Consider the following 11686-nt stretch of genomic DNA (forward strand, 5'->3'; position numbering starts at 1 on the left):
AGTATATTGCATATAGAGTTTAAAACTTTCTCAAAATGAAAACTTTAGGCCCAAATGGTTTCCCTGGTGTATTCTACAAAACATTCAAGGAAGAAATAATACCAATTTTTCACCAACTGTCCCACAAAATTGGAGAGGAGGGTATACTTCCCTACTTGTTTTGGAAATCCAGCATTAACCTGATATTAAAACCAAATAAAAACTTTACAAGCTAAAGAAAACTACAGACCATTATCCATCATGAAAATGATGCAAAAATTTAAAAAATAATGCAAGATTTATAAACAAAATTTTAATAAATAAGATCCAGCAATAAATAAAAACAATGTATCATGATTGTGTTTATTCCAGGAATGCCCAATTTGTTTAACATTTGAAAATCAATCAATGTAATTCACCATATTAACAAAGTATGTATGAAAAACCATGTGATTATCTTCACATGTGCTGAAAAACCACTTGGCAAATTCCAACATCTGTTTCTGATTTTGAAAAACACCTTGCAGATGTGTGTTTTGCTGGCTCTTTCTGAGATCTGCAGATCTTTCTCTTACAGATACCCTGCTTGATCTTCACCACTTTAGGAAATTTCTTCACCTATTTTATAATTCTTTCACTGAAAATAGAGTTTTCATTTTACTCATCTGTCTTTAAATGCCATCTTCATACTGGAAGGGTCTAAGATTCATGCACGATATGGGCAGGGCCAAGGCAAGTAATTATCTGTGATTAATGGATTCATTCTTTGTTAAATGACTTCTTATTCACCAGGCAATCTAAGGCTCTACCCAGAAGTTTCTATATACTGGGACTTCATTGGAAGTCAATAATCACATCTACAGCCTGACTGGGTGGTGGCGCAGTGGATAGAGCATCGGACTGGGATGCCAAGGACCCAGGTTCGAGACCCCGAGGTCGCTAGCTTGAGTGCGGGCTCATCTGCTTTAAGCAAAGCTCACCAGCTTGGACCAAAGGTCACTGGCTCGAGCAAGGGGTTACTCGATCTACTGTAGCCCCATAGTCAAGGCACATATGAGAAAGCAATCAATGAACAACTAAGGTGTTGCAACGAAAAACTGATGATTGATGCTTCTCATCTCTCTTTGTTCCTGTCTGTTCCTATCTATCCCTCTCTCTGACTCTCTCTCTGTCCCTGTAAAAAACAAAACAAAACAAAACAAAAAACAGCGGAAAATAAAAAATCACATCTACAGCCTGACCTGTGGTGGCACAGTGGATGAAGTGTCGACTTGGAATGCTGAGGTTGCTGGTTCGAAACCCTGGGCTTGCCTGGTCAAGGCACATATGGGAGTTGATGCTTCCTGATCCTCCTCCCCATTCCCCCCCCCTCTCTTCTCTCTAGAATAAAATAAATAAAATCTCTTAAAAAATCACATCTACAGAATCTACCAGTCTTGACAGGTAAATTAATGTCCTTGCCTCTCATAGGACATTTCTGTATATAATTATGCATCCTGAAAAAGGGTCATGAAAACACACCACTCATAAAATAGGGTTTGTTAGAGAAAAAAAAACTCACAAGTGGAAAGTAGTTGAGTGCAGGCAAGTATCTGAGGTTGGGCCAGGCATAGAGGGTCTACATGCACTGTGACCAACATATCAATCTAGCAGAGCCCCTGTGCCCTTACTTTATATATTTATAGTGATGAGCAGAGGTGGATTAAGGTTGGCTGAGGCCCTGGGTGCAGAAGAAAATATTGGGCTCCTTAAAAAAAAGAGAGACAGGGAAAATAAAATTACATGTTAACCATATTTTTAAATAAATAAAAAATATTATGTACTATTAATGTTAAAATTGTACATATGAAACCAAACTTGGTGTCTAGAAAAAGTGTAAAGTTGGGGTTTTGTGGGGCCCTTCAGAAGTCAGGGCCAGGTGCGCACCCGATATGCCTGCCATTAAATCTGCCTCTGGCAATGAGGTCTTGTGAGTTGAAGTGGAGAAGTGCTATGACTCTAAGGAAAGTTGCCTGGTCAGAAAGGGGAGCCTCCACAGTCCCATGGCTGGTGTCTGCCTATTTGACTGAGCAATTCAGACCTGCTGAGCCAGTTCTCTGCCAAATGACTAAAATGAATGAAAAACAAGATGAACATCCAGCACCATCCAGATTTGTCTCTCTCCAGATGTTCTGGAGAAGTGATTTGATATATCAGTTACCTGAATTTAGGTATGTATTTCCCAATCATGCTGTAGCAGATTTTTATTTTTACTATATTAATTTTAGTTGCTACTGAAAATGAAGACAATTGTCTTAGACCTATAACCACACTGGCTCTCCATTTCCTTATCTTTTGAAAAAAGAGAGGCAAGAGGTTGAGGTTAATGTTATTTGATAGTTATTATCCTGTCACAAGTGGATTTAGCTGAAAGATGCAGTGCCATTCCTAAAAGTTTTATACTGTGAAGTCTAGCTTTCTGCACTGCATTTAACAGGAAGACTAACATTTGAATCCCTTTCCCCCTGGAGATTTGGTTGTTTGGATAGCAGTACAATTATTTCCAAATTTAGTAAGAACAGTTAACCACCAGAGGGCAGTCAGCTCCCAAGGCAGCAGGAGTGAGCAAGTCTCAAAGGGACAACAAGGTATATATTCACATGAAGTGCACCTGCTATATGACCCATCTACCATTCTTTTGACATTGTTTCTGTAAATGCTGACTCTAACTAATATGCAACGTGTAGATAAACAGCATGTTTGTATAACAATCCTAGGAACTGACTTCAAAGGATGCAGACCCTGACCTTCAGGTTTTCCAGCTCTGGGAGATTTGCTGACCATAAAACCAGGACGATGTAAAACCAAGATGCACACCAGACCACCAGCTGACTGGTTTTGAGGTCCTTATCAGAATAGACTCTGCTGGTCTGCATGTAGAAAACTTTTCAACATCCTCCCCTTGATCCCATTGCTCTGTTTTCTCTCTCCCTCCTTATAAAAACCTCTGCCTGCACTGAAATGTTGAGATGGTCTTTGGGATGAGAGTGCCCCATCTTCTCAAGCTGTTGGCACTGGAATGAGCCCTCTGTTCTCATATCAGCACCCGTCTCTTGAGTACTGGCTTTCAAAGTGGCAGGCAGCTGAACCTGGGTTTTAAAATTCTTATTTTAACTAAACTTCATGAAAATTTTATTGCCTGCTAAAATTATGTCATCCAATTCTGATGTGTGTATGCATGCTGGGGGTTGTTTTCCCACACCACTGAGTAATTCAGACACCAAGTGAGTGTCCTACAATTTAACTCAACTCTCACGCTATATGCCAGAGAGATTCCACATATTATGGACTCTGTCCTATGAGACTGCTCCCCACCCCCACTTCAGATTCCAACTGCAAATCCAGATAGTCACCTGGGCTTCTGACCCACCCACTATAGACTGTGGGTTCCAACAACCTCTTCCTTGTGTTTGATTGAGTTGCTACGATGGCTCACAGAACTCAGAGAAATGTACTCCCCCAGCACCTCCATTTATTCACCAACCTGGAAGCTCTCTGAATTTCCTCCTTGTGGGGTTTATGGAGGCTTCATTACATAGACTTGGCTGATTCAAGCTTCAGCTTCTTTCCCCTCTTCAGAGGTCAGGTGAAGCACCAGCCCCCTAATCACATGGTTAATGCTTCAGGCAACTAGGCTCCATCCTTAGGTTCGGTCCAAAAGACACCTTTATCCATCTCACCACTTAGGAAATTAAGGGTTTTAGGAGCTCTGAGCCAGAAACAGGAATAAAAGCCAAATGTGTATTTTTTTTATTATAAGTTACAAATATCACACCTGCCTACTTCACTTTATGTTCTGTATTGTACTGGGAGTTCAACAACTAATAATGCCTTTTAACAGCTCACAGCTAAAATATGCCATGTTAAGGAAGAAAGAATGGCCACCCATTCACAATGGGATTTCTTTCCATTCATTCAGCAGGTCAGTATTAGGCACTATGTGCCAGCCAGTGTTCCATGAATTTGGTGCATCAGTTCACAAAGCAAAGATTCCTGACGTTGTGGAACTGACATTCTGGGGGGAGGATCGAGCCAATAAAAACAAAAATAAATAAGTAAAGTATGAAAAGTGTTAGGTGATAAGTGTTAATCCAAATTTGGAGGGACCCGAAATATGGAAGACAGGAGCAAAGTCCGTCGTTTACACATTAAAGTTTTATTGTCTAGCTTGGCCAAGCGGCGGGAACTCCGACAGAAATCTGACGGAGAGCGCTCTGGCCCTTTGTTCTACTTAGTTTTTATAGTTTTGTAAGTGGGAAGTACAGAAGCAAAAATTGCAATTAGGAGCCCCTTAACGCTATTGGTTATAGTCATATGTCCTTTAACATGATAGGACCACGTTCAATTTGCAAACCATATATCATTTTGGAGAAAACAAAATTTACAAGTCAACAGAATAGTAGAAAGATATCTCTTTACATATTAAAAGGCCTTCCTATATTTTCTAGTGTTCATCCGCCATCTCTCTGACCAGAGTCAGAGGTATTAACCACATGCATTTACATAAGAGAGGTAGTTTCCGTGGGGACAAATGCCCACAAATGGCTCATAGTTATAAGAAAAGGTTTATTTTGGCTTTTCCCTTCCTGCACCTGGCTAGCCATTCACTCCTTTCCCCACAGGTGTGGTGGAATGTCAGGGAATCTATGCTTTCCTTCCCTTTTCATTTACAATACAATGGCAAGAGCCACCCTGGTTATGCTAATCATACTGTACAGAGACTATTCTCACAATTTCTCTGCACACCTTAACCCAAATTAATAAAATGTTCTCCAAGCCTCCTAAAATATTAATATTAATTCTGTAGCCTTTTGGTACTTTACAACATCTGCAGGTGAAATGGCTCAGTGGCTCCTCAATAAGTGCTGTTTTTGTAAAGTACCCATACCTCAATTCCACAGGTTTACATAGAGACACCAAGTCCAGATGAATTTTGAAGAGTTTTATTAAAGGAGGAGATTTATTAAATATGCCGGCTGCATATGGCTGACATGGGGCAGTTGCAAACCCAAATCATGTGCCCCTTTGCACAGCCCTTGTGGCAGGTTATATACCTTTGTTCACACACACACAGGTTGGCGGGAAAAGTCAGAAGGGGATGGGACATAATTCATTAGCAAGCTTACAATATTTGTCTATAGGACCTATAAAAATATTTCTACACATCAAAACTTATAAGGTAACACAATAGCAAAAATGTTATTCCACATATTAAAAGATATTCCTAAATTTTCTAGTGTTCATTTGCCATTCCTTTGTTTAGAGATACACACACCAGCCACATGCTTTCAGGAGGAGAGGGGTACTTTCCATGGCACTAGGGGATAAATGCCTGCAAATACTCATCAAATAAGAAAAGGTTTTTTCTCAACCTTTCTCTTCCTGCATCTGGCTAGCTATTTACCTGCTTCCCTACAGGTGTAGGGGAAGGATGGGAATCTAAATCTCCTTCCCCTCTTCATTTACAATACAATGCTATCAGCCATCCTGAGTTGATGCTAATCACACAAGTATAGAAATCACATCTACAAAATCTCTCTGCGCGCCTAGCCCAAATTAATAAAATGTTCTATAAGCTTCCTAAAATATTAATATTAATTCTGTAGCTTTTTGGTACCTTACTATAACGTGAAAAGAAAGGAAAAGCAGAACTGAGTAGGGGCGTAGAGAAAATTGAGGTTCAGGTTCTAGGTAGGGTGGTTGCAATAGGCCTTCAGAGGGCAGATTTGACCAAATTGAGATGACAGAATAGGCTATTTGGCTCTCTGGGAAAACAGCATTACAGGCAGAGGAAATAAGCATGAGAGGGTCCTAAGGCAAGAGCATCTCCAGCAATAGATGAGGTTGAGGTCAAAAGAGGCAGATAACAGAAAGACATTGGTTTTATCTGTGAGTGAAATGGGAAGGCATCACAAGATTCTGAGCAGAGGAAGGTAATTTTTAATTTTATTTATTTCTTTATTTTTACAGAGACAGAGCGAGAGTCAGAGAGAGGGATAGACAGACAGGAACGCAGAGAGATGAGAAACATCAATCATCAGTTTTTCATTGTGGCACCTTCATTGTTCACTGATTGCTTTCTCATATGTGCCTTGACTGTGGGGCTACAGCAGACTGAGTAAGTCCTTGCTCAAGCCAGCAACCTTGGGTCCAAGCTGGTGAGCTTTGCTCAAAGCAGATGAGCCCACGCTCAAGCTGGCGACCTCGGGGTCTCGAACCTGGGTCCTCCGCATCCCAGTCTGATGCTCTATCCACTGCGCCACCGCCTGATCAGGCGAGGAAGGTCATTTTTAAAGGGCCACTCTGGCTGCAGTGTTAAGAATTGTCTCCAAGAGACTTATCTCCTATAGAAGCTTCCAAATATTGTATTTATCAGCTCATCAAAAGCACAAAGTAGCCTGACCAGGCAGTGGTGCAGTGGATAGAGCGTCGAACTAGGATGTGGAAGGACTCAGATTCGAGACCCCGAGATCACCAGCTTGAGCGCGGGCTCATCTGGGTTGAGCAAAAGCTCACCAGCTTGGACCCAAGGTCACTGACTTGAGCAAGGGGTTACTTGGTCTGCTGAAGGCCCGCGGTCAAGGCACATATGAGAAAGCAATCAATGAACAACTAAGGTGTCGCAATGTGCAACGAAAAACTAATGATTGATGCTTCTCATCTCTCCATTCCTGTCTATCCCACTGACTCTCTCTGTCTCTGTAAAAAAAAAAAAAAAAAAAAAGCACAGACTACTTAGCTGTAAAAGAAGAAGAAAATATTACTTTTCTGACAGCATGTATGGACCTGGAGAGTATTATGTGATAGATACGTGAATTTACCAGGAATTCCAAACTGCCCTCTTGATGTTCCGCTTATCTGTCAGACCTCACCCTTACTGGACTATCGCCCCCGAGGCAGAGAAATTCCAAGAGGCTGGCAAGCCTCCCAAGGAGTAGCATTCTGGACATACCAGGACTTTTGATTCAACACCCACAGGCTCGAAATTCTTCCTTGCCCTATAAATTCACTACTAATCTGTAACCGGTGCTCTTCTCCCAGAAGTGCCGGGCAGGGTCCCTTTCTTCCTTTAAATAAAGCCTGTTACTCTGGTCTTTTGAACTCCCATGGATTCCAACATTATGCTAGGTGAAATAAGCCAGTCAGAGAAAGACAAGTACTATAAGATTTCACTCATATGTGGAATCTAATGAACAATATAAACTAACAAATAAAATAGAAATAGAATTATATAGATACAAAGAACAAACTGACAGCTGTCACAGTGGAGGGGGGTTTGGGGGGCAGGGTGAAAAAAGTTTAGGGATTAAACAAAAACAAAAAAACACAAAACAAAAAAAACCTCATTGGTGATTACTAAAGAGAAAGGGGAGGGTAGGGGGAGGTAAAAGAGGGTAAAGGGGTGATAAATAGTGATGGAAGGAGGTTTGACTTGGGGTCGCAAACGCACGATACAATATACAGATGATTATAGTACTGTAGACCTGAAACCTATTGTGAAGTCAGTATCCAAGGCCACCATCACAGCTGCCTGGCCCATGCAGGTCCGCATGGATTCGAACAGTCGGTAAAGAAACAAGGGAGCCAAAAGCTGGTGGGCCATCATCTTTAATCCTAGCTTGCACCCGGCGGGCAAGTAAAAACACACACTGGGCTCCAAAACCCACTCACATTCAGTGCTTACAAAGCTACTGACTTATCCGAGTTTCCTAGAATTAAAGGTTTCTAGCTCACCAGACTTATTCACCTCTGTTCCTGTAAAGCCGGTAGCCACGGCCACCATCACAGCAGCCTGGCCCATGCAGGTTCTCACTGGATTCGGACAGTCGGCAAAGAAACAGCAGAGCGAAAAGCTGGAGGGCCATTATTTTTAATTCTAGCTTGCACCCGGCGGACAAGTAAAAACACACACTGGGATCCAAAACCCAGTCACATTCAGCGCTCACAAAGCTACTGACTTATCCGAGTTTCCTAGAATCAAAGGTTTCTAGCTCACCAGACTTATTCACCTCTGTTCCCCATCTCCTTCCTTCTCCCTGCACAAACTCTGCACTAACTGGTTTCTCACTCAACACTCCACCATCTTGGCTGCCTCTCCTGGCCTCCTCCACGTGGCCTCTCTCTGCTCTGCTGTCTCCTCTAATGTTAATCTCAGGAACCAAGAGAGCAAGCTCCCGTTCTGCCCTCATTTTTGTCTGTAGATTCATAACCTTTAATCCAATATACAAAATAGGGACATCTCTAATACAAAGTCACTTATCAGAGATATGATGGGATTGTACCACCCCACATCAAAAAGGGTGGGAAAGGCTTAATCCCAAAACCAAGCCCCAGGCTACAAGGATTCTGCCTGCCCACAGCCTGCCCCCAACACACATTATCACCTGGGCGACAGCTTTCACGTGGGCAGCGCCATCTTTAACAAAGTGAGCATAATATATTTTATCTGCCCAACAGTTCCCCATCTCCTTCCTTCTCTCTGCTCAAACTCTGCACAAACTGGCTTTTCCTTCAGCACTCTGCCATCTAGGCTGCTTCTCCAGGCCTCCTCCACATGGCCTTTCTCTGCTCTCTGCTCTCTAATGCTAATCTCAGGAACCAAGAGCACAAGCTCCTGTTCTGCCCCAACTTTATAGTGTAGAAATCAAAACCTTTAATTCAATATACAAAATAAGGAAGTCTCTAATACAAAGTCACTTATCTGAGGCATAATTTGATTGTACCACCCCACATCAAAAAGGGTGGAAAAAGCTTAGTCCTAAAACCAAGTCCCAGGCTACAAGGATCCTACTTGCCCACAGCCCGCCCCCAACATACATTTAATATCACCTGGGTAACAGGCTTCCATGTGGGCAGCACCATCTTTAACAAAGTGAGCATAATATATTTTATCTGGCCTGACCTGTGGTGGCGCAGTGGATAAAGCGTCGACCTAGAAATGCTGAGGTCGCCGGTTCGAAACCCTGGGCTTGCCTGGTCAAGGCACATATGGGAGTTGATGCTTCCAGCTCCACCCTCCCCCTTCTCTCTCTCTGTCTCTCCCTCTCCTCTCGAAAATGAATAAATAAATAAAATAAAAATGTTAAAAAAATATTTTATCTGCCCAACACCTATATAATTTTATTAACCAATGTCCTCCCAATAAATTAAATAAGGTGATTAAAAGCACAGAGAATGACAGTTAAAGGGCAACCATATTTTGTCAGCATTTAGCTAATAGCCAATTCAGAGATATCCTCACTGTACCATGTGCTAGGCACTCTGCCAAACACACTACATACCTTCTCATTGAATCTTTCCTATACCTTTATGATACTGCCCTCATTATTATCTCTACGTATTTTTTTTTTATTTTTTATCTCTACGTATTTTAAAGACAGGAAAAAGAGATTGTAACAGTTTGTGACTGGTCCAAGGTTTAGATCAAGTAAATGGAATTCCTGAAAGCTGTAACTTGAAGAACTCCACTTACACATGTGAAGAAACACAATTTAAGTAAGGCTTAGTCCTCTAGTACTAAAGACCATGATGGTTGGGGAGCTGGGAGGAACATGTTTGATTTCAACCACCACCAGCTTCTTTAAAGTTCTATCCACTGTACCACTAACTTACCAACATGGCAACTGGGCTGACATCTGTATCGCTGATTTCTAAGTTTCCCTCTAGAGCTTGGCCTCTGTGTGGTCTATTCTGTACAGTTTTGGGCTTTTAAGGAGGCAGCACCCATCATTGAACCAAGTTTTCTGTAGGGGAGTCCCCTTGAACTGCAGTGGTTAAAAAACTCACTCAGGCAGTGCCACTGGGAGGAATGTTTCAGGTCTGGTGCTAGTCAGTGAAAAGGTAAGCAAAGAAATCCAAAGTGTTTATAAACTTTAATAGCCATTTTGAAGAGTAATTTTATGTCTGCTGAAGCAAATAAATTTGGGCTTATATTTAGTATATCTTGTTTTTAAACTTCATTTTTAATATAATTTATTTTTGTAGTGTTTTACTTGAGAGGCTGAATACATGGACAAGAGGTCCAACCATGTATAAAAATAGAACTCTGACCCATAATCTGCCGCAGTGACCAAAAGCTACAAAATTAATATTAATATTTTAGGAAGCTTGAAGAACATTTTATTAATTTGGGCTAGGCGTGCAGAGATTTTGTAAATGATATTTGTACTTGTGTGATTAGCATAAAACCAAGATGGCTGATGGCATTGTGTTGTAAATGCAAAAGGGAAACTTGGATTGTCTAACCTTCCACCACACCTGTGGCAAAATGGATGAATAGCTAGCCAGGTGCAGGCAGAGAAAGATTAAATTAAGCCTTTTCTTATATTAATTGGCCATTTACAGACATTTGTCCCCATGGAAACTACCTCTCTCCTCCAGAAAGCACGTAGTTAATGTATGTATTGGACAAAGGAATAGCAAATGAACACTAAAAAATATAGGAATGTCTTTTAATATGTAGAGTGACTTTTTTACCATTGTGTTACCTTGTAAGTTTTAATGTGAAGCAACGTCTTTTTATGAATCCTATAGGCAGATGTTATAAACTTGCTAATGAATTGTGTCCCATTCCCCCCCTTACCCCCCTTCATCCTTTTCCTAAACCTGTGTAGGTGAAAACAAAGGTTATAAGCTTATGCCCGTGATATCAGGCTTTTTCCCCGCCCATGTATAATTAAGAATATATAACCATCCCCTAGAATATTATATTATAGATACACACGATTTGGGACTGCTCCATGTAAACTATATGCGGCCGGCATATTTAATAAATTTCCTCCTAATAAAACTTTTCAAAACTCATCTAGACTTGGTGTCTCTACCAAAACCTGCGGAATTGTTAATTGGGTACTTCACAACAGCAGCAACCTGTATAGGAAAACAACTCCTTATCTACAGTAATCAGCCTAGGAAGGCAGCCTTACAGGAAACCAGATTGCCAGTTTAGTAACAACCCAAGAAGCTAACAGTCATTTCTCTGACAGGTGACCCCAAATGGCCACAACTTGATTAATAACTGACAGCTTCCTTGATTTTTGTTCCTGCTTCCAACTTAGAAGCAGGGAAAGCAAAACATGGCTTGCCGATCACATAGGATGCCCCGCTTCTAATCAGCCAACCTACAGCTCCCCATGCCAGCAGCCTGCGTTGAGTGCAAACCTGGCATCTTCCCTTCTTTCCACTCCCAACCTTCCCCACTCCTCTGCCTGCCTTTGAGTGTAACAAAATGCAAGCGGTGAGGAGCTGATTCTGTCTACAGCAAGCTCTGAGTAAAATGCCTTTGCGTTTGGTTGGCCTTTACTTATTCCCACACACCAGGGAAAAAAGTAAATAAAAATTAAAAAACAAAACAAAACAGGGGTCCTCGACCACAGACAGCCTGATGAGCGCCGCCCTGAGGTCCGGAGGTTGTCTCCAGACAGGGACCTCGAGAGCAAGGGAGGGAGCATCCCAGCCACGCCCGGCTGGGAGAGCGAGGATAACATGGTCGCGAGATTTTCTGGCTAGGAAAGAGTCGGCGGAGAGACAAGATAGGTATTTGAGACGAATAACACTAGATACCTTCTGTTCCTTCACACGTGTGGGGCTCGGCATCTCAGGCCCCCCACGCCCACCACTGTATGGGCAGAGCTTCCGCCCACGCTGTACGCGCACGCGCACTCTCGGT

General features: G+C 41.9%; 1 long non-coding RNA gene across 1 annotated transcript in view; it reads right to left on the reverse strand.

Moving 5' to 3' along the window:
- LOC136330862 (uncharacterized) overlaps positions 1 to 11684 on the reverse strand; it is a 31938-nt gene extending 20254 nt beyond the window's left edge. Inside the window, exon 1 of the long non-coding RNA XR_010730393.1 lies at positions 11581 to 11684. This is a non-coding gene — a long non-coding RNA (uncharacterized lncRNA). The remainder of the gene's footprint in view (positions 1 to 11580) is intronic.
- Between the last annotated feature and the right edge of the window lie 2 nt (positions 11685 to 11686).

The sequence above is a fragment of the Saccopteryx bilineata genome, chromosome 3, assembly GCF_036850765.1.
Source record: "Saccopteryx bilineata isolate mSacBil1 chromosome 3, mSacBil1_pri_phased_curated, whole genome shotgun sequence".
NCBI lineage: Eukaryota > Metazoa > Chordata > Mammalia > Chiroptera > Emballonuridae > Saccopteryx > Saccopteryx bilineata.